A 24,182-nucleotide genomic window follows, 5' to 3' on the forward strand; every position below is an offset into this window, starting at 1 on the left:
GTTTCTTGCATCTTCTCATCTTTGCCTCCATTCTTTTTCTGAGGTCCTGGATCATCTTCACTATCATTATTCTGAGTTGTTTTTCTGGAAGGTTGCGTATCTCCATCCACTTCATTTAGTTTTTTTTCTGTGGTTTTATCTTGTTCCTTCATCTCGTACATAGCTCTCTCCCTTTTCATCTTGTCTATATTTCTGTGAATGTTGTTTTTGTTTCACAGTCTACAGGATTGTAGTTGTTCTTTCTTCTGCTCTCTGCACTCTGATGAGGCTATCCAAGAGGCTTGTGCAAGTTTCCTGATGGGAGGGACTTATGGTGTGTAGAGCTGACTATTGCTCTTGTGGGCAGAGCTCAGTAAAACTTTAATCCACTTGACTGCTGATGGGTGGGGCTGGGTTCCCTCCCTGTTGGTTGTTTGGCCTGAAGCAACCCAACACTGGAGCCTACCTGCGCTCTTTGGTGGGGCTAATGGCAGACTTTGGGAGGGCTTAAGCCAAGGAGTACTTCCCAGAACTTCTGCTGCCAGTGGCCTTGTCCCCATGGTGAGCCACAGCCAACCCCCACCTCTGCAGGAGACCCTCCAACAGTAGCAGGTAGGTCTGGTTCAGTCTCCCCTGCGGTCACTGCTCCTTCCCTTGGGTCCCGATGTGCACACTACTTTGTGTGTGCCCTCCAAGAGTGGAGTCTCTGTTTCCCCCAGTCTTGCCGAGGTCCTCCAATCAAATCCTGCTAGTCTTCAAAGTCTGATTCTCTAGGAATTCCTCCTCCTGTTGCCAGACCCCAAGGTTGGGAAGCCTGACGTGACACTCAGAACCTTCACTCCAGTGGGTGGACTTCTGTGGTTTTAGTGTTCTCCGGTCTGTGAGTCACCCACCCAGCAGTTATGGGATTTGATTTTACTGTGATTGTGCCCCTCCTACCATCTCATTGTGGCTTCTCCTTTGTCTTTGGATGTGGGGTATCTCTTTTGGTGAGTTTCAGCATCTTCCTGTTGATGATTGTCCAGCAGCTAGTTGTGAGGCTGTGTTCTTTATCCCCTTTGCTGTGACTGGCTAACTTTTAAATTATATCTTTTCTCTGCATCTTTGTTGGATACATTTTGAGTTTTTAAGGTATATTTTTGTTGACATTAAATCATTATGAAAAGCATTACCAAATTGCCAACCCAATTGTTACTAAAAGAAACCCAGCAAAAACCAGAAAACAAAAAACCCAAGGCAGTAACAATTCAGTTTGTTTAATAGAAAAAGTTTAAAAATACCTAATTTGTAATTGAATATTTTAATACAATTTAGAACACTAATTAGCTTAGCCTGTGGGCTGTTACTCTGGTAGTGAAAGTAAACCTTTCCAAACACCAGGATAATTGCATATTTGCATTAGAATTCATTTTATTACAAACTGAATTTCTGTGCAGCTTTTCTTTTAATTCAAAAGTGCATAATAATTTGCCCAGCTGATGATGTAAAGGCTTGCCACACTTATTTTTCTTATGTGAATCCATTTTTCTTATGTGAATTTCTGTGCAACTTTTCTTTTAATTCAAAACTGCATAAAAATTTGCCCAGCTGATGATGTAAAGGCTTGACACACTTATTTTTCTTATGTGAATTCATTTTTGAGTTGTGTAAAAATACAAAAAAGCTTATAATATATTTTTCAGCTTTCTAAAAGTGAAATAACACAAAAATAGTTTTCTAAATGTTACAAGATTCAATCCCTTCTAACTGCATGTGAGTTATCAAACTTTTACAGTTTGCTCTTTTGTTGATGAGGATTTCTAATGAAGAGTGTGACAAAGTCTCCTTTACCCAGGTTGGACTGAATACTATTTTTAAATAAAACATCTGCCCTCTAGTGCCTAATGGTCCAAAGGTCTAAAGGTGTCATTTTAACTGATGAAAATTATAAAAGGATTAAAGCTAAAAGCTATGCAAATGAAGCAGGATTGCTTTTGTTAAAAATAAAACTAATATACTGAAGAATTAACAAATGTGAATAGAATCCTCTCCCAAATTAAATGTTTACCTAAATTTTTGTATCAACCATGTTGACATCATGAAGAACTGTCAAGAGAGCTGACATTCTTAGAAGACATAACTTCACCTGTAACCTTTAAAGAAAGCTGCTTTGTGAAAGCCCTAAAGGCAGAATGGTCAGACTGGCATTTGTATAGTGTGGTGAGAGATGTTAAAATAGCAACACACAGAACCCTTTCAAGCAATTTTTATGTCACTGACAGTGAGACTTTTGGAAAGAAATCTATAAGTAGTGATTCGTCACCACTTATGTAAAGTGGAATAATTCTAGACAGTTTTTTTTTTTCCAGATCAGAAAGTGCTATACCTAAAGTGAATAATAAATCAAATTTGAATCTTTTTGTCTTGATATATACATCTCTGAGGATACTATTTTTAAAGCTAGCATTTATTTCTTCATTCTCCATAAAACTAAAGTCCAATTTTATAACTTTGCAAATTTTTTCAATCACTTTCCTTGTTGTAACAATTACAAGTGCAACATATTTGTAATAAAACTGTCAACCATGGTTCAATTCAAAATGTATCATGGGGAAGTCAGACTTCAGAAGGGGGAAAATTCTGGTACTTTTCTTTGAGAAGCAGTGAAGGTACACTCTCAGGACACTTAAGAATCAAAAAAGCAATTTCCAGCAAATCAGGGAAGTTTGGAATCCAACTTTTTATAATTATAAAACAAAATTTGAGGGTACCTCTAAACTGTTGTCTCCACCTTTTAGAGCGAATGTTAGTGTGCAACTTCTTTTCATCAGTAGTTGTCTACCCAGAAAAAAGATTGATATTGCATGTTGGAGAAAGCAATATTTAACCCTAAACCAGCTGTGTTTTTTTTTATCATCAGTGGGCCTTTTGAGATCATTGTGACTCTTATGGTTATGTGTGTGTGTGTGTTTGTGAAATATAAAAATGAGCTTATCTATCTCTCCACCATCCAAAATATCTCTGGAAGATTTATAAGTCCTCTATCCCCTTTTTTTTTTTGAAGTAGAAAAGAATAGCTTTATTGCTTTGCCAGGCAAAGGGGGACACACCGGGCTTCTGCCTCGAAAAATTATGTGTCCCAACCCCAGATAATTTGATGAGGGGTTTTATAATAATATATAAGTCCTCTGTTCTTTATACACTTAATAATTCTGAATATACACGGTAATTATTTACTGAGACTCTCCTCTCGAGTTTATACATCAGAGATTTAACCTTGTTGGGGTCCAGGGCAGGCCAACCCAAAGTATTTCTCAGTGGCATATTGATTATTTTGAATTAAAATTACTTAAGAAAGAGTTGGTGCAAGAGGAACACTTTCGATCCTCCTTTCTGTTTCCCTGAAAGCAGGAAATAAATCCCTTATATGAATGGTGCCCTCCCTGCACATGGTAGAAGGATGCCCTTATGGCCAGAGAGTGGGAATTCAGGCTGAGAAGTCTGTATAAACAAACCTTGTTACTTCTTTAATTTACTACCCAAAGCCCAAACTCTGTTTAGATTCTTCACTAATTATTAATTAATTAATGAATTTCACCTAAAGCCTAAGTTTTTTTTTGTCATGTCAGTTGCTCATAAATTTATTGTTTCTTTGTCTAAAAAGTATAAAAGTTGCCTGCTCTGGCCACATCTTATGTTCTGTTTCTATGAGATCTTTGTGTGTATGAATTAAAATTTGTTTCTTTATCTCCTGTTAATCTGTCTTGTGTCAGCTTTATTATTAATCCAGCCACAAGAACTCAAGATGGTAGAGGGAAATTTCTCCTACCCTGACAACCTCATTGCCCAAGTTTTCAATTTTGTTTACAGGATTCAGGATTGCAGTTATTCTTAATTAAGTGTTTGATGATACACAGTGTTCCTACCGTTTAATACTTTCATCCCAACAATAGTTTATAATGTAGTTTGAGGTGATATTGTCGCTGAGGTTTTGGTTTTCTCACAGTCAACATTTTATAAGAGGAAAGCAGTCTGAAATTACTGATGATCTTTTTCTACTTAAGCCAGCAAAATATTTTACTTGAATACCCATAAGTTTCAAAAATTATGAAGAATTTTGGATACTGTAATTTAAGAATACATTTATGGCTAGGGTTGAAACCATAGTTTACTTAATATACATGGGTAAAGGTTTACTGTTTGAATGCTGTCTCTTAAAACAAGCTAATATTTATAATTTTCACATTTATGTCCTCTCCTAATTATATTTTAATTCCTAGAGGGTAGAGATCTTATTTTGTGCATGTTTCAATACCTCTTAAAACAGGGATTTTTAATGTAGTAGGCATTCAATTGCCAAAGTGAATCTCCACTTCTCTAGTGATTCTGAAGGCTTACTAAATCATGATATGGGTATTTGGGTAGAGTATTTGGAATTGCAGAGTTTAAATGTCAGGATATTATGAGTTTAATTGTAATGACGTCATGCCTTCTAAAGCAGCCAGATGGTGGTAACCCTGTGTAGAGATTTCCCTAGGTGAACAATCTGTCCATCGAGTATAAATGTAATTACTGATCCTTCTTTGCTTCTTTGATCAGTCTAAACCTCTGAGTTGTCTGTAATTTATTATGAAGATATATTATCCAGGAAGTTTTCCAGATTCGTCCTGAAAGAATTGAACTTCCCAATATGTGATTCTGTGGGTTATCTTCTTGTGTTCGAAATTAGCAGTATATTAATACTAAAAAATAGGATGAAAATTCTTTTATATTGAAATCCTTTAGGAATCATATTGTAATTTCTTTTAAGTGAAAAGTATGAAAAATGTTGTGTTTTCTATTTCTGTCTAATGTTTCAATAAAGTAAGTTTATTTACTGCTGTTAAGTCTTTACTTTTGATAGGGGATTCTGTTTACTAATAGCAACATATTAAATTGGCTTACATATTTCCACAAGTGGCTTGTTCAACATCAAAAATAAATCATTACATATTAGGAAATTCTTTATCCTCTCAGGTTGAAATAATGTAGGATGTCATCTTATTCTTAGATAATGGTGACACAAATCTGATCCTTTTAGTTTTCTTGGCAGAAGAAAAAAATCTATTCTGGAATTTACACTTTAGTGAAGTTACTTTTCTGAGATATGATTGTATAACAAAGAACATCCTTTACTTGAGATATTTTATCCCAGACCAGGCCTGAACCCGTGTCCCCTACATTGGTAGGCAGATTCTTAACCACTGCGCCACCAGGGAAGTCCCTACTTGGTATTTTAGACAGTGCTTTTTCCCTACAATTAAGATACAGACATGTGTGCACACACACACTGCCTGAGAAAGTATGTGTTGATCCTGTGGCAAACTTTTAATTCACTAAGTTACTTGATTTGTGAAGTTCGTTTTGACCAACCTGTGTGAAAGAGAGAGTGATTTTTCATAACTGACTTTGAGACAGCTTATCAACTTTTTCTTTTTGGGCATGGAAATAAAATATAAAATTTAGTGAGAACCAACTGGCCTGATCTGCTTCGATGTTTCCTATTCTAGATATCAGTCTTTTGAACCTTAAACTTTTGATCTGACCACTATTTCTGATATATCTGGACATACTTCATGCATTTTTAGTTGCATTTCAATAATTCTAATTATTAAAAACAATGCTGGGCCTCCCTGGTGGCGCAGTGGTTGAGAGTCCGCCTGCCGATGCAGGGGATGCGGGTTCGTGCCCCGGTCTGGGAGGATCCCATATGCCGCGGAGCGGCTGGGCCCGTGAGCCATGGCCGCTGGGCCTGCGCATCCGGAGCCTGTGCTCCGCAACGGGGGAGGCCACGGCAGTGAGAGGCCCGCATACCGCAAAGGGAGAGAAAAAAAAAAAAAAAAAAACAATGCTGTTTTCCTCCAAAAGAAGGGGGCTTAGCCAAAAGCAATTTGTTTGGTCAACACAATGCTTTGTTAGAAAATAAATATTCCTAGTTCGAGGGGTTTTTCAGACTTAAAAAAATAATTCTTTTGTATTTCATATTCCTCTTTTAGTTATTTAATATTACCTTGTACTCTTTTCGATACTGAAATGTTGTGGTACTGAATATAAAATATAATACAAGTGGACTAATTGGAAAAATCTGTTACAAAACAGTAAATGCAAATATTTCATATTAAGAAAAATATCCTGGAGAATGTGATTTTCATATGTGTATGTGCATACATGTGTATGTGTATACAAGGTGGTAACAGAAATTGACTCTGGGTAAGTTAGAGGAATTATGGGTATTAGTTATAGACTTTTGCTTATCTGTATTTCTTTGCACAGGGGCCATGCTAATCTTCTTTGTGTCGTTCCAATTTTAGTATAGGTGCTGCTGAAGCAAGCACTGCTTATCTGTATTTCTCGATTTCTCTTGAACTAGCTTATCTTGTTTTCATAAAGTGAACTCTGCTTCCATTTCTCATGTCTCAGGAAAAAGGTCTAGTTCTAGACTTTGTAAGATACCTAAAATGAGAGATGAAAGACTGAACTAGGCGTAAGAAGAAGACTAAGAATACCATAGGAAAAATGCTAGTGGGCAAGTTACACAGATGTGAGCACATGTACATGTATGTCCGTGTACAAACACATACACACACAGACTTTTCTCAGGTATTATTCTGATCACATATTAAAAAAAAACAGTGCTTTGAGAAAAAGACTCAGCTAATGATACTCAAATGCTCTATAAATATTCACAGTGGTCTGCAAGCTGGATGCTAATCCATTCTGCCTAGTAGTTTATTCCCCCTGTGACTCCTTTTCAGTGCAAGGAAAAAGATACTTGACTGAACAGACAGGATCAGCATGATGCAGGTTCTGGTAAGAGATGTATAAAAGAATGTTGCTTTGAGAACAAAGTCATACCTCATTGCAATTTCAAAATATTTTTAAACATTCTGCAATTTTGGTCAGTGTGTGGTTTCATATTTGCAGTTATAAAACATTATATTTATGCATAAATTGTAGACTCAACACTTAGTGCGATTGTGTCTTGTGTAAGACATCAACGACATTTTAGAAAGCTTTTGTGTGTGTGTGGAACAGTCACATATAAGGGATGGGTTCCTGAAGACCTAGCATAATTTAAAATTATCCTAATTCAAGAGAATTTCTTAGAAGAATAAATATAAACAGTGGATGCCTCCTTCAAATGCACAAATATTCACATTTCTAGCATATTTTAAAAATTGTTTTTCTTTTCTCAGAATTTTCTCTAAGATATTTACAGTGATCTCTTTAATATTAACATTACGCAGAATCACAGTGGTTCTGTCATAGTTTGTATCAGTCAGAGTCCATTTGGAAGACAGAATCCACAAAGTAGTTTGAACAAGGAAAGTTATAATAAAGAATTATTAGCTATAAAGGGGATTATAGTTACTAGGATTTGGCTAATAATAGCAAATTCTGAAGAATGTAGAATCAGTTGATACAAAGAACAACCCCTATCCGTAGGGATAAGATAAAGGACCCAAGGAAGAATTGCCTCTCCAAGCCTGAGTGAGATGCAGAACTTGAAAGAGATGGCACAGATGTCGCTTGCTGGATGGCAGATAAATCATTGTGTTGATGCTCTGGTAGAATTTGCTAGAAATCTGCCCTTTAGAACTTGTCAGAAATCTACCTCTGAGGGTGCTGGGGAAGGTGCTCACCATGATGTCCACGGTTACAAAACTGCCTGAGGCAGATGACTGGGGAAACTTCTGGCCTCTGGGTGCAGCTACTACCACACACATACATGACAGGAGCCAAGTGCTAGGGAAGCTTCTGTGCTGCCAGTGCAAGTATGTGCTACAGGAGAAGCTGCCTGTGTTGCAGGAGCCTGCCTAGGAGCACACCAGAACCCAGAAGGAAAGCCCTTTTCTCATGCAATGTCCTTCCTGCACCCTCTTGACAAAGCTTAACATCATGCCAACTAGCAAAGGAAAAAATACTTAAACGGTCCTTCTGTTTTTCATTGAGCAGGCAATGAAGGATGTATTTGAATCCAACAGACAAGTTGATAACAGGCAGAGCCTTTATCTCAATATTTTATTGCCTCAAAATTTTACTACCAAATTATTGATTTCGGGATTTTTTTCCCTCTGGCACTAAGCACCATTATGGCCACTTAATCATTTGCAAAATAAAGACTATAAAAAGATTTTAAATCAGGCTGACAGTGAACATTAAAATGATGATATAATATGCACCCTGAATTATATACAAAACATAAAAATGTGTTGCTCACATAATAAGAGTATTTACTGATTCAGATGAATTTAAAATTCAGCCAGCTCACCATTGTCTTAGAAATTAAGCAATTCTGGATGTGTTTAATTCTTTGATATTCATGTTATTTTCTATTTTGCATAAAATGAGATTTATAAATATATTTTTTATCACATTATTTCAAATTTCCTAAGTCAAGTTCCTATAAACTGTGATCACACTAAGTATATCCCCATTGCCTGGTTAAACCATTATCTTATTTTTTGCTATAGGGAGAACAGACGAGAGAGTGTAGGATGATCACCCTAAACCTGTCGCCACTGTAAGGGAAAAATTTTGTTCATTCTTCCCAGTGATGACTCAGTCATTTTCCAACATCCTAAAATTGTTCATTCAACCTGTGCTTGACTCATTCTCATTGCATAGTTAAAATTATATTTGGGGGGAATTTCCTCAGCTTCTTAAGCCATTTTACTTTTCAGAGTTTCACATTATTTTTAGAGAATAGTAGTTTGGAGTTCTGGTCCTAGAGCCCAGCATCTATCTCCAAAGCTCTAATTTGAATTAGTCACTCTATGAAATTATGCATTTCATTTAAGCCTTCTCTTTATCTTCTCAATCTCTGAATAAGAGCCACCATTTTCACTGATAATGCTGAAACCAATATCATTATTTTTTAAAATGCCCTCACACCTAGAAAATATAGGCTTAGGTTGTATTTTATAAGTATTTTCTTCAAGTACAGTTTTCCTTCTGTAAAACCAGTGCTAATACTACAAGGAGAAAAACATTTTCCAAGATGGGTACTCAGTCGACATTCCTGGCTTATGAAAGACAATGATTTCATGTAAAAGACTGCCAGGTATGCCTTTGGGCTTTATATTAATTTGTGAAACATTCCTTTCATTATGTTTTCTGTTCAGAAATTATACACATTTGAATCAAAGCCCAATGACAGTGTCTAGTAACTGGAAAATATTTATTTCTCCTTGGAAATCTTACCTGCTTAATTACCCAGTCTTTTGGGAACACAGCCAAAGCCTGGAGTGAGTCTTTTGTTGTAGGAAGAAAAGAGAAAAATAATTTGGTGCTGAGGGGAAACAACTCCCTTACAGTTCTTGTGGGCCATCTTGTCATGTTTGGAGTTACCTTGCAAGGCTGCTGTTGTCGTTTGGTTTTGTGTCATTAGAGTTCACATCATATGATAACCCCAAGGTAAAGAACTGTGTTCCTTTACTACCTTTCTTTTTTCTTTTGCTCTCTCATATTCATGTCCAACTTGCTCTGGCTTGTTCATATTCTGGGAGTAATGGGGTGAAGTTAATATAAGACAGTTAACTCTCAATTACTCAGGGGCTAATTATCCAGTCTATTGATTGCACATTCCAGCGTCTGCTTTTCCTGCCTTTTAAAGGGTGGCTGACTGCCCATTAGCACTTAAAACAGACAAGAGTAGGCGGTGGAGAGGTAAAGTGATAAAATTCAAATCTATTTATTTTGCAGCTTATTAGCACTGGTTAAGAGCTTAGGTGAATGGCAAAAATTGGTTTGGAGACACCTGTATATTTAATTTAGCCTTACTTTTCCTTGTCATCTCTTGCCATGGATAACTGACTTGGCTCCATTACCTTATGTTCATACAGTTACTTCTCAGAAGTTGGGCTTTTACTGCTTTGGAGCAGTGGCTTAATTGGTACTTAAGGCATTTGAAGGAGTTAGGGTAAGTTATATAAATTTCATTTTTTTTTTTTTTTTTTTTTTTTTTTTGCGGTACGGGGACCTCTCATGTTGTGGCCTCTCCCATTGTGGAGCGCAAGCTCCGGACACGCAGGTTCAGCAGCCATGGCTCACGGGCCCAGCTGCTCCGCGGCATGTGGGATCTTCCCGGATCGGGGCACAAACCCGTGTCCCCTGCATCAGCAGGCAGACTCTCAACCACTGCGCCACCAGGGAAGCCCAAATTTCATTTTTTAAATACGGAAACTGAGACTAAGTATTCAAGCTGAAGCAGGGCATTTGGTGGAATCATGGGCCAGAGTGATTTTTTACTCTTTGGTCTGAGTTCACAGATACACAGATATGGTAGAACCACCTAATGATAATTCTTCTTATCCATTGGTTCCCTACAGTGGTCTGTGAGTAGTATAATCCAGCCATGAGGAGTTATGGTTTCAGAGTTGGCTCAAGATGTCTCTCAGTTGTGCTACTTATGGCTGATTGAGCTTGATATACATTTCACTTAGCTGAATGTATGGAATATAGTAAGTGCTCAATGGAGCCATTTTAATTCAAACTGTAGTAATAGTTGTAGTAGTAGTACTACTACTAATAAAGTCTCTGAGTTGTTTTTAATATTTCGAGAACAGTAAGGGAAAGCATACATTTACCATTGGCAGGACCATGAGGTTATTACTTAATGCAGCCTTAAGTAGTAATTTAATCTCAAATTATGGTTTATGAGATAGTCCCTAGTACAGTTCCCTTATTTTGTAACTACAAAAATACAGGCTCAAAGAGCACAACTGTTTTCCCAAGTTTACCCAGCAAGTTAAGGGAAGAGATGCCAATGGGATAAAGATGTAGGACCAGTGGCTCCCAGCTCAACCTTTTCCCTGCAATTGTACTGATGTTAGATCATCAATGACTTGATTCCTAGAATCAATAAGTGACCTCCACTTACCTTTTCCTCACTGTCTTGCTCAGTCCTCAGTGCCTGTGTTCTTAATTTCCTAATGGGAAGTGGGACAAAAGAATAACTTTTATGAACTAGGAGACCTGGGAGAAGGAGTGATGGCAGCAGATCCTTAGGTGGTAGCAGTCAAGCAGAATGCAGTGGAAAAGTGGTGGAAATAATGTGTCACTTCTAAGGCAAACCTTTTAAAAAATAGATATGCCCTTTCCATATTCTTTCTTTTTCTACTGGCTGGGCGCAGAGGACCATGAAGCCCTGGGGGGTAGAAGACCTACAAAGTAGGCGGATCCTGGGTCCCTGAATTACTACATGGAAGAAAGCAACTCGTTGCACAGGAATATCAGCATTGAATTGCAAAGTGAATGAGAAATTTCCATCATCATAAGCTAATGGCATTTTGGGGTATGCTAGTATGACTCCAAATAATATTTGCACTGTTTTTCACAATAAATGTAATGAACTGTCAATCTCTGAACCATAATCTATATGTGCATAGATATTATATTTTCTTATAAAAAAGAAAATTCATCTTGGCATAAATATTTTGAAGAGGCCTCATAATTATATGATATTATTTGATAAAGCACTTGTATTAATACTGTCAGTAATGCTGAAATATAAATTTGCATTCCTCCTAAATAATATTTTGTGATGGTGAACAAAACAAATTACATTTCACGTCATTTGGACTAAAAACAGTAGTGAGCAGAGCATGCAGAAGAGCATATACTAAGTATGCAAGAACGCATGAAGTCAAAGCAGCAGTAATTTAGCATACTTTTAATAAGTATAATACCTTTTATTCTACACAGCAACGGCCATCAATGCTATAAAATTTATGTGAATTTCTGTAACTAGCATTTCTTTTTCATTGTGAAATGAAATTTGTAGTTTCTTCTTTTCTCTATCACTTCACCAGTGTCTTAAAACTATGTTAATGTTTACAGTTCCTCCTATTACCACTCACTAATGATCATATATTCACACTCAGAGATGTGAACACATTTTAAAAGAAAAAATTCTACATTTGACCATCACTGCACTCCAGATCCACGTGCATTTGTCTTCAGTGCTTTAGCTAAAACCTAATGCCAGAGCTTTATGCCCCTCTCTTCCTGCCATTTCATTTATTCCCTGCCATGCTGCTTTTCACTTCAGAGGTTCTTTAAGGTCATAACTAGGGGCTCCTTTCCCAGAAGTTCCAGGCTTAAGGACTGAGATTTGGAACTGACTTAAAGAAGCAGTCTCTGAGTCAAGAACCAGTGGGTGCTCCTGTTGGGGTAATAGTTAAATCATCATGCTAATTTGGGGCTGACAAACCAATTCTTAGAACGGCAGCTTCCAGATACCTTGGCCATAAAAGTGAACAATTGTGCCAGTCACTCCACCCAGTAATGTTGCACACAGCATAACCTGAGATGGAATTCTACTTTCTCTCAGAATCAGTTGCTGCCTACCTCACACAGTGGACAGTAACCTGCCTCCACAACTGGAGGAAACAAGAAAACCCTGAGTCAGTGTTGAACTTAGTGAAATGATAGCACTGAGCAACAATTTTGATGGTTGATTGTATGTGATTTTCACCATATAAACAGACTTCAGAACCTAAATTCTAAGTAAGATGTGGGAAATAGAGTCCACTAGGATTAGAAGAAACAAATGATGTTTGTATGTTGCTTCCTTAGGTCCAAAGGCCCTTGTGGGGAATACTTTTTTTCTCCTTCCCTCCTTCCTTCTCTCTATTCCTTCCTACCTTTTCTTTTTCTTTTCTTTTTTTTTTTAACATCTTTATTGGAGTATAATTGCTTTACAATGTTGTGTTAGTTTCTGCTGTATAACAAAGTGAATCAGCTATACATATACATATATCCCCATATCTCCTCCTTCTTGTGTCTCCTTCCCACCCTCCTTATCGCACCCCTCTAGGTGGTCACAAAGCACTGAGCTGATCTCCCTGTCCTATGCGGCTGCTTCCCACTAGCTATCAGTTTTACATTTGGTAGTGTATATACGTCAATGTTACTCTCTCACTTTGTCCCAGCTTACCCTTCCCCCTCCCCGTGTCCTCAACTCCATTCTGTATGTGTGTGTCTTTATTCCTGTCCTGCACCTAGGTTCATGAGAACCATTTTTTTTTTGATTCCATATATATGTGTTAGCATACAGTATTTGTTTTTCTCTTTCTGGCTTACTTCACTCTGTATGACAAACTCTAGGTCCATCCACCTCACTACAAATAACTCAATTTCGTTTCTTTTTATGGCTGAGTAATATTCCATTGTATATATATACCACATCTTCTTTAGCCATTCATCTGTTGATGTACACATAGGCTGCTTCCATGTCCTGGCTATTGTAAATAGAGCTGCAATGAACATTGTGATACATGACTGTTTTAGAATTATGGTTTTCTCAGGGTATATGCCCAGGAGTGGGGTTGCTGGGTTGTATGGTAGTTCTATTTTTACTTTTTTAAGGAACCTCTGTACTGTTCTCCATAGTGGCTGTATCAACTTACATTCCCACCAACAGTGCAAGAAAGTTCCCTTTTCTTCACATCCTCTCCAGTATTTATTGTTTGCAGATTTTTGGATGATGACCATTCTGACTGGTGTCAGGAGATACCTCACTATAGATTTGATTTGCATTTCTCTAATGATTAGTGATGCTGAGCATTCTTTCATGTGTTTGTTGGCTATCTGTGTATCCTCTTTGGAAAAATATCTATTTAGGTCTTCTGCCCATTTTTGGATTTGTTGTTTGTTTTTCTGATATTGAGCTGCTTGTAAATTTTGGAGATTAATCCTTTGTCAGTTGCTTCATTTGCCAATGTTTTCACCCATTCTGAGGGTTGTCTTTTTGTCCTGTCTGTGGTTTCCTTTGCTATGCAAAAGCCTTCAGTTTCATTAAGTCCCATTTGTTTATTTTTGCTTTTATTTCCATTTCTCTAGGAGGTGGTTCAAAAAGGATCCTGCTGTGATTTATGTCATAGAGTTTTCTCCCTATGTTTTCCTCTAAGAGTTTGATAGTGTCTGGCCTTACATTTAGGTCTTTAATGCATTTTGAGTTTATTTTTGTGTATGGAGTTAGGGAGTATTCTAACTTCATTCTTTTACATGTAGCTGTCCAGTTTTCTCAGCACCACTTATTGAAGAGGTTGTCTTTTCTCCACTGTATATTCTTGCCTCCTTTATCAAAAATAAGGTGACCATATGTGCATGGGTTTATCTCTGGACTTTCTGTCCTGTTCCATTGAAGTGTATTTCTGTTTTTGTGCCAGTACCATGCTGTCTTGATTACTGTAGCTTTGTAGTATAGTCTGAAGTCTGGGAGCCTGATTCCTCCAGCTCCGTTTTTCTTTTTCAAGATTGCTTTGGCTATTTGGGGTCTTTTGTGTCTCCATACAAATTGTGAAATTTTTTGTTCTAGTTCTGTGAAAAATGCCATTGGTAGTTTGACAGGGATTGCATTGAATCTGTAGATTGCTTTGGTTAGTATAGTTATTTTCACAGTGTTGATTCTTCCAATCCAAGAACATGATATATCTCTCGATCTGTTTGTATCATCTTTAATTTTTTTCATCAGTGTCTTATAGTTTTCTGCATAGAGGTCTTTTGTCTCCTTAGGTAGGTTTATTCCTAGGTATTTCATTCTTTTTGTTGCAATGGTAAATGGGAGTGTTCCCTTAATTTCTCTCTCAGATTTTTCATCATTATTGTATAGTAATGCAAGAGATTTCTGTGTGTTAATTTTGTATCCTGCTACTTTACCAGATTCATTGATTAGCTCTAGTAGTTTTCTGGTAGAATCTTTAGGATTCTCTATGTATAGTATCATGTCATCTGCAAACAGTGACAGCTTCAATTCTTCTTTGCTGATTTGGATTCCTTTTATTTCTGTTTCTTCTCTATTTGCTGTGGATAAAACTTCCAAAACTGTGTTGAATAATAGTGGTGAGAGTGGACAACCCTGTGTTGTTCATGATCTTAGTGGAAATGGTTTCAGTTTTTCACCATTGAGAACGATGTTGGCTGTGGGTTTGTCATTTATGGCTTTTATTATGTTGAGGTAAATTCCCTCTATGCCTACTTTCTGGAGAGTTTTTATCATAAATCAGTGTTGAATTTTGTCTAAAGTTTTTTCTGCATCTATTGAGATGATCATATGGTTTTTCTCCTTCAATTTGTTAATATGGTTTATCACATTGATTGATTTGCGTATATTGAACACTGCTTGCATTCCTGGGATAAACCCCACTTGATCATGGTGTATGATCCTTTTAATGTGCTGTTGGAGTCTGTTTGCTAGTATTCTATTGAGGATTTTTGCATCTATGTTCATCAGTGATATTGGCCCGTAGTTTTCTTTCTTTGTGACATCTTTCTCTGGTTTTGGTACCAAGGTGATGGTGTCCTCGTAGAATGAGTTTGGGTGTGTTCCTCCCTCTTCTAAATTTTGGAAGTGTTTGAGAAGGATAGGTGTTAGCTCTTCTCTAAATGTTTGATAGAATTCACCTGGGAAGACATCTGGTCCTAGGCTTTTGTTTACTGGAAGGTTTTTAAACACAGTCTCAATTTCAGTGCTTGTGATTGGTCTGTTTATATTTTCTGTTTCTTCCTAGTTCAATCTCGGAAGGTTGTGCTTTTCTAAGGATGTGTCCATTTCTTCCAGGTTGTCCATTTTATTGGCATAGAGTTGCTTGTAGTAATCTCTCATGATCCTTTGTATTTCTGCAGTGTCAGTTGTTACTTCTCCTTTTTCATTTCTAATTCTATTAATTTCCATCTTCTTCCTTTTCCTTTTGATGAGTCTGGCTAATGGTTTATCAATTTTGTTTACCTTCTCAAAGCACTAGCTTTTAGTTTTATTGATCTTTGCTATTGTTTCCTTCATTTCTTTTCCACTTTTTTCTGGCCTGATCTTTATGATTTCTTTCCTTCTGCTAACTTTGGGGTTTTTTGGTTCTTCTTTCTCTAATTGCTTTAGGTGTAAGGTTACTTGTTTATCTGAGATGTTTCTTGTTTCTTGAGGTAGGATTTTACTGCTCTAAATTTCCCTCTTAAAAGTGCTTTTGCTGCATCCCATAGGTTTTGGGTTGTCGTGTTTTCATTGTCATTTGTTTCTAGGTATTTTTGATTTCCTTTTTGATTTCTTCACTGACCTCTTGGTTATTAAGTAGTCTATTGTTTAGCCTCCATGTGTTTGTATTTTTTACACATTTTTTCTGTAACTGATATGTAGTCTCATAGCATTGTGGTCGGAAATGATACTTGATACCATTTCAATTTTCTTAAATTTGCCAAGGCTTGATTTGTAACCCAGGATATGATCTATCCTGGAGAATGTTCCATGAGCACTTGAGAAGAAAGTGTTTTCTCTTGTTTTTGGATGGAATGTCCTATAAATATCAATTAAGTCCATCTGGTCTAATGTGTCATTTAAAGCTTGTGTTTCCTTATTTATGTTCATTTTGGATGGGATGTCCATTGGTGAAAGTGAGGTGTTAAAGTCCCCTACCATGATTGTGTTATTGTCCATTTCCCCTTTTATGGCTGTTAGCTTTTGCCTTATGTATTGAGGTGCTCCTATGTTGGGTGCATAAATATTTACAATTGATATATATCTTCTTGGATTGATCCCTTGATCATTATGTAGTGTCCTTCTTTGTCTCTTGTAATAGCCTTTATTTTAAAGTCTATTTTGTCTGATATGAGAATTGCTACTCCAGCTTTCTTTTGATTTCCATTTGCATGGAATGTCTTTTTCCATCCCCTCACTTGTAGTCTGTATGTGCCCCTAGGTCTGAAGTGCATCTCTTGTACACAGCATGTATACAGGCCATGTTTTTGTATCCCTTCAGCCAGTCTATGTCTTTTGGTTGGAGCGTTTAATCCATTTATATTTAAGGTAATTATTGATATATGTGTTACTATAACATTTTCTTAATTTGGGGGGTTTGTTATTGTAGGTCTTTTCCTTCTCTTGTGTTTCTTGCCTAGAGAAATTCCTGTAGCATTTGTTGTAAAGCTGGTTTGGTGGTGCTGAATTCTGTTAGCTTTTGCTTGTCTGTAAAGGTTTTCGTTTCTTCTTCAAATCTGAATGAGTTTCTTGCAGCCTAGAGTAATCTTGGTTGTACAGTTTCCCCTTTAATCACTTTAAATATGTCCTGCCACTCCCTCCTGGCTTGCAGAGTTTCTGTTGAAAGTTCGGCTGTTAACCTTATGGGGATTCCCTTGTATGTTATTTGTTGTTTTTCCCTTGCTGCTTTTAATATTTTTTCTTTATATTTAATTTTTTTTTTTTTTTTTTTTGCAGTACGTGGGCCTCTCGCTGTTGTGGCCTCTCCCGTTGCGGAGCACAGGCTCCGGACGCGCAGCCTCAGCGGCCATGGCTCACAGGCCCAGCCGCTCCACAGCATGTGGGATCTTCCTGGACCGGGGCACGAACCCATGTCCCCTGCATTGGCAGGCAGACTCTCAACCACTGTGCCACCAGGCAAGCCCTGTATTTGATTTTTGATACTTTCTTTATTATGTGTCTTCATGTGTTTCTCCCTGGATTTATCCTGTATGTGATTCTCTGTGCTTCCTGCACTTGATTATCTATTTCCTTTCCCATGTTAGGGAAGTTTTCAACTATAATCTCTTCAAATATTTTCTCAGTCCCTTTCTTTTTCGCTTCTTCTTCTTGGACCGCTATAATTCAAATGTTGGTGTGTTTAATGTTGTCCCAGAGTTCTCTAATACTGTCCTCAGTTCTTTTCATTCTTTTTTCTTTATTCTGCTCTGCAGTAGTTATTTCCACTATTTTATCTTCCAGGTCAGTTATCCGTTCTTCTGCCTCAGTTATTCTGCTATTGATTCCTTCTAGAGAATTTTTAATTTCATTTATTGTGTTGTTCATCATTGTTTGTTTGCTCTTTAGTTCTTCTAGGTCCTTGTTAAACATTTGTTGTATTTTCTCCATTCTATTTCCAAGATTTTGGATCATGTTTACTATCATTACTCTGAATTCTTTTTCAGGTAGACTGCCTATTTCCTCTTCATTTGTTTGGTCTGGTAGATTTTTACGTTGCTCCTTCATCTGCTGTGTGTTTCTCTCTCTTCTCATTTTGCTTAACTTACTGTTTTGCGGTCTCCTTTTCACAGGCTGCAGGTTTGTAGTTCCTGTTGTATTTGGTGTCTGCCCCCAGTGGCTATGGTTAGTTCAGTGGGTTGTGTCAGCTTCTTGGTGGAGGGGACTGGTACCTGTGTTCTGGTGGATAAGGCTGGATCTTTTCTTTCTGGTGGGCAGGACCTCTTCCGATGGTGTGTTTTGGGGTGTCTTTGACCTTATTATGATTTCAGGCAGCCTCTCTGCTAATGGTTGGGGTCGTGTTCCTGTCTTGCTAGTTGTTTGGCATAGGGTGTCCAACACTGTAGTTTGCTGGTCGTTGAGTGGAGCTGGGTCTTACGTTGAGATGGAGATCCTTGGGAGAGCTTTACCTGTTTAATATTACGTGGAGCCGGGAGGTTTCTGGTGCACTGATGTCCTGAACTTGGCTCTCCCACGTCATAGGTACAGGCCTGACACCCGGCCAGAGCACCAAGACCCTGTCAGCCACATGGCTCAGAAGAAAAGGGAGAAAAAAAGTAAGTAAGAAAGAAAATAAATAAATAAAATAAAATTGAGTTATTAAAATAAAAAATAATTATTTAAAATAAAAAAATTTAAAAGTAATAAAAAAAGAAAAAACAAAACAAGAGAACAACCCAACCAAAAAACAAATCCACCAATGATAGCAAGTGCTAAAAGCTCTACAAAAAAAAAAAAAAAAAAAAAGGACAGACAAAACCCTAGGACAAATGGTAAAAGCAAAGCTATACAGACAAAATCACACCAAGCAGCATACTCATACACACTCACAAAAAGAGAAAAAGGAAAAAAATATATATATCATTGCTCCCAAAGTCCACTGCCTCAATCTTGGGATGATTCGTTGTCTATTCAGGTATTCTATTGATGCAGGGTACATAAGTTGATTGTGGAGATTTATTCTGCTGCTCCCAAGGCTACTGGGAGAGATTTCCCTTTCTCTTCTTTGTTCGCACAGCTCCTGGGTTTCAGCTTTGGATTTGGCCCCTCCTCTGTGTGTAGGTTGTCTAAGGGCATCTGTTCTTTGCTCAGACAGGATGCGGTTAAAGTAGCAGCTGATTGGGGGCTCCAGCTCACTCAGGCCTGGGGGCGGGTGGGGTACGGAATGGGGGATGAGCCCTCGGCGGCAGAGGCCAGCGTGATGTTCCAACAGCTTGAGGCGCACCGTGTGTTCTCCTGGGGAAGTTGTCCCTGGATCACGGGACCCTGGCAGTGGTGGGCTGCACAGGCTCCTGGGAGGGGAGGTGTGGATAGTGACCTGTGCTTGCACACAGGCTTCTTGGTGGCTGCAGCAGCAGCCTTAGCGTCTCATGCCCATCTCTGGTGTCTGCGCTGATAGCAGCAGCTCGCGCCCATCTCTGGAGCTCGTTTAGGCGGTGCTCTGTATCCCCCTCCTCGTGCACCCTGAAACAATGTTCTCTTGCCTTTTAGGCAGGTCCAGACTTTTTCCCGGACTCCCTCCCGGCTAGCTTTGGCTCACTAGCCCCCTTCAGGCTCTCTTCATGCAGCCAACCCCAGTCCTCTCCCTGGGATCTGACCCCCGAACCTGGAGCCTCAGCTCCCAGCCCCGACCCACCCCTGTGGGTGAGCAGATAAGCCTCTCAGTCTGGTGAGTGCTGGTCGGCACCGATCCTCTGTGTGGGAATCTCTCCGCTTCGCCCTCTGCACCCCTGTTGCTGCACTCTCCTCCGTGGCTCCGAAGCTTCCTCCCGTCACCTCCCATCTCCACCAGTGAAGGGGCTTCCCAGTGTGTGGAAACTTTTCCTCCTTCACAGCTCCCTCACAGAGGTGCAGGTCCCGTCCCTATTTTTTGTCTCTGTTTTTTCTTTTTTCTTTTGCTCTACCTAGGTACGTGGGGAGTTTCTTGGCTTTTAGGAAGTCTGAGGTCTTCTGCCAGCATTCAGTAGGTGTTCTGTAGGAGTTGTTCCGTACATAGATGTAGTTCTGATGTATTTGTGGGGAGGAAGGCAATCTCCACGTCTCACTACTCTGCCATCTTGAAGGTCTCCCCTCTTTTCTTTTCAAATGGAAGCAGTTGAATAAGCCTTGTAGAAATGTGAGAATAAGTGTGTGGACCTTCCTCATGTTGATTACTTCTATACACAGTTTCCTTTCATTTTTCTGATACAACTGAACACACTTGCCTTCAAAACTGATTCTGAGAGGTGACTGGTACAATCTTTTGGCAAAACAAAAGGACCTGGGCTTCCCTGGTGGCGCAGTGGTTGAGAGTCCGCCTGCCGATGCAGGGGACACGAGTTTGTGCCCCGGTTCGGGAAGATCCCACATGCCGCGGAGCAGCTAGGACCGTGAGCCATGGCTGCTGAGCCTGCGCGTCTGGAGCTTGTGCTCCGCAATGGGAGAGGCCACAACAGTGGGAGGCCCGTGTACCGCAAAAAAAAAAAAAAAAGGATCTGCTTGACCTCCTTCCAAACATCTGTCTTGTTCCCCCTCTCAGTTTTACCTTTTTTCCTTGAACACTGTTTTTTACCTTTACCCCTCTCTAACTGGAGATGGTTTTTATATCTCACAAACAAGTTTAGATTAAAATGCAGATATCTCAGAGAAAGTCAGTTTTTTGGCTTAGAATCATTTATGCTGGGAATCAAAAATTGCTGTCAGCCTTTGACCTGAAACCAAGAGGAAAGAGAGTTTGAGGTGTATGTATATGTATGTGTGAGCTTTGGGTGGGGTTTTGGAAGCTGGGGAGAATTCATAACTCAGGAGGATTAGAGACCACAGAAAGAAGCTCAGCTTAGATTTCCCACTTCATCTTTTTGCCCAGGGCCAGCTTTGTTCCTCTTCAACCTGTGGATGCAAATAAAAAAGAGAGGCATTGAAAATATGCTATTGGCACAATCTGCTTTTCCATATTCCTTTGTAATATGGTTCTCTGTCAAGGTACAGGTCTAATGAGAAATTGCCTCTGCAACTGTGGAATATATACCAGCATTTTGGAATAATCTTGCTGAGAATGCAGGAAGAATACAAGCAATGGATAGAGTGTTGCAAGTCAACTCATCTGAGTTTTTTGTTGTGGGTTGGGGAGGCAATTGTGTTCCATTCCTGCTGACAGGACTCTGGCTCAGAAATGATTCTTGACAACATCCCTTTTCTTTATCAAATACAATGATTTTTTTCCATATAAATGCCATAATAAACTTGTTTTGTGAGGAAAGAACAAAGATGAATAAAGCTTAGCATTCCCTGGTTTATACTCAGAGCTATTCATTGTGTTTTCATCCTCTCGCTACAAAGTAAAATACATAAGTTCATCTTTTAAAATTACTCAAGAATTGGCAATGAATTGCAAAAGATAGCACAAGAACATGGAGGGGAGATAATAGAGGATACACTATTTTCTATTAATTAATCAAAATGTCTGATTTCCACCATAGAGAACAAACTAAAATATATTAAATTCTTCCTTGACATACACCTTTATTAATGATCAATAATTCAATATCTTGTCTGTTTGTGTTTTTAATCCTCAGTGCAATTTCTGGTGGTTTTGGTATCCAGTCTGAGCCTGTTTTCATTGGGCTAAGATGGTGGTTTTGCTCTGCCCAGGGCTTTAACAAACCTCCCTTCCCTAGTTTTCCATCAAAGGACTAAAGAAAATCAGTGGCTATTTTGTTCTTATTGAGAAGAATCTGTAATGGGAAAAATGACTATTCTCGAAGGAACAATTAATACATTCAATACTTTATTCAATTAGACCTACTGTTTCCTGACGGCCACCCGTGGTATATAGTAACACTCTATAAAACTAACATCTAAGGCACAAAAGACCCCCAAGAAATAGTTTCCACAACAACAAAAACAAGAAAAAATTAGCAAAGAAGCAAAATATGAACTGATGAAATCCCAAAGTTTGAGACTAATATGTTAGGAGATGTTTCTAGTTTCAAATCATACCAGGTAGGAAAAGTACAAAATTGTGCTGGTGGTACATCATCCAAACTGAACTTTAGCATCCTATTTATTTTTTTCTCTAAAATGCAGTACAAAATGGACTCATTTTTGTTATAGTCTTTAAATAATTATTAGGCTTAATTGCCACAGTTCATAGAAATTTTAAAATTAGCAAGTGGTGCTTATCTCTGTGCTGTGCTCAGTGTTAATAAAACATGCCGCTCCATAAACACATTTCACATCATATTTGTGCATGATTATTTCATTGTTTTTCCAAGTACAGATGCCAAGAGACAAAGTGTTGCCGAATTCCTGTAATTACCAGCATTTCCCTCCATTTGGGGCCTTGAAGTATGTAGTCAATCTCTATTGTCTTGTGCCTTGGTTTTGAATCTGTCCCCAGTGCAGGAATGTCAAAAACACCATTTAGCTACACAGCCTGCTCAATTTAAAAAAAGGAAAATCACATTCAAGCTACTAATTAAGAAAAGAAGTGAGTTGTGAATAAAAAGAACTGCCTTCTAAAAAGGCTTTAAAGGGAAACTTGCAACTATGCTGCATTCAGAAAATGAATGATTCTTAGTTATCAAAGCTAATTTCTAATATAGCAGTTAGAGGCAAGATTTAACTAACTCCTTAATATTTTAAAAGCAGCCAAGTGAATGAGAATTCAGGTAATGTCCATTTCTTTTCTACCTTTAAAGGGGAGCTTAATTAATTTTTTTTTTCGGTTATCAGACACTGCTTTTTCTAGAAGCATCTTCTATCCCTTTAAGATCATTTTGACAATTTAAAAAAATTCTGTTAAAAAATATACTGTTGCCCTTTTCTGCACAAATATTTGGCAATATTGCTAATAGACTTGTCTCTGTGATATAATAATTCTTCCAAATGATTTATTTCAACTGCTCTTTAGAACTATTTAGAATAAACTAAGGTTGAGCACCATAGACATAGGGTAAATGATTTAGACAGGTGGGTAAATAACAAACAGGGAAAAATTCTCCTTCCATTTAATGTTACACTATCGAACTGTTCCTGTAAGAACGTGGTTAAAAATGCCAGGTGTAGATATAGAAATAGAATCTAAGTAGGCTCTATAACTGTATCTACTTTGAGAGCAGAAAATGTGTCATATGTTACTCTCTTGAAATTAATTCTTCATTACTTAAATACTCTATATATTGATTGATCAAGAATATGAAAAGATCAATATATTCATCCATGCTTTACTGATTTTAGTCTAACTGGATAAACTGTGCAGGAAGAATACAGTTATACTAAACTCTTTGGACATCTTATGCTTCTTTATGTTCCCCACGTTGTTTTGAAGGTGGTAGTCTAGACAGTTGCCCTCTTTCCATTGTTATTCTCCCAGAAATAAGAAATCCATTAAAGTCCATCAGTAGTTCGGCATGTTTATTTAGGATCTCACTTTTTCAATCTTAGGACCTAGGTCTGGGGGCACTTACTTCGGTAGGCCATCAGATGCTGCTAGTATTCTTTTTATTGCTCAGTATTCTCCAAAGAAGTCTTCCCTCACAGGGTGAGAGCCATCAGACATTGAAGTCTGTCTTCTCAAACTGGAGGCATTCGGTTTCCACCCCTAGGAATAGCTTGGTTGCTATCTTCAAACTATTTCTTATCTTGGGCAGGAGAAATTTGAGAAGGTTCAGTTTTTGAGACCATCAAATGATCTTTTAGGGTATTATCCTAAGACCTAGTCCTTACCCTAATTCTTTGTTTCCTCCATGCCTGCATTTCTGCCTTGAACCTCATGCAGTGCCCCTGAAGAGTTGGACTCTTGGCAGTTTTCATTCTCCCCTTTTCCTTCACCCCCAAAAAACTAGAATTTTACTTCTCAACTTGATTTTGACAACTGGGTCCCTGCCACCTTTTGAGAAATTGCTCTGCCTTCCACTTGCTGATAATCATCTGAATCTTCTGGTGGCTAAAATACATGTTCTATGCACATATTCAAAGTTAGTTCAGATGGAAGGGCAATATGGCTTCACTTTGGTGTCCAAACCAATACAAGGGTTTCATGTGTTAATCTGGCTACCTGGCAGAGTGTCCTTTTTTATCTGTAACCTCCTTACCCCATTCCCTCCATCAACCTATTTAACAGAAAAAATAGATGAAGATAATGTTCCTAGATATAGGGGATTGTTCTTTGCCCAAGGTTATAGAAGTAGCCCCCTTTCTTAGGATAACATTAAAATTTTGGATCTTATTTGAGTGA

General features: G+C 38.2%; 1 non-coding gene across 1 annotated transcript; it reads right to left on the bottom strand.

Annotated features, from left to right (window-relative positions):
* Positions 1–6,228: 6,228 nt before the first annotated feature.
* On the bottom strand, positions 6,229–6,332 carry LOC132487264 (U6 spliceosomal RNA). Its single transcript, XR_009531559.1, has one exon. It is a non-coding gene; the product is annotated as a U6 spliceosomal RNA (small nuclear RNA).
* Between the last annotated feature and the right edge of the window lie 17,850 nt (positions 6,333–24,182).

The sequence above is a fragment of the Mesoplodon densirostris genome, chromosome 3 (assembly GCF_025265405.1).
Source record: "Mesoplodon densirostris isolate mMesDen1 chromosome 3, mMesDen1 primary haplotype, whole genome shotgun sequence".
Taxonomy (NCBI): domain Eukaryota; kingdom Metazoa; phylum Chordata; class Mammalia; order Artiodactyla; family Ziphiidae; genus Mesoplodon; species Mesoplodon densirostris.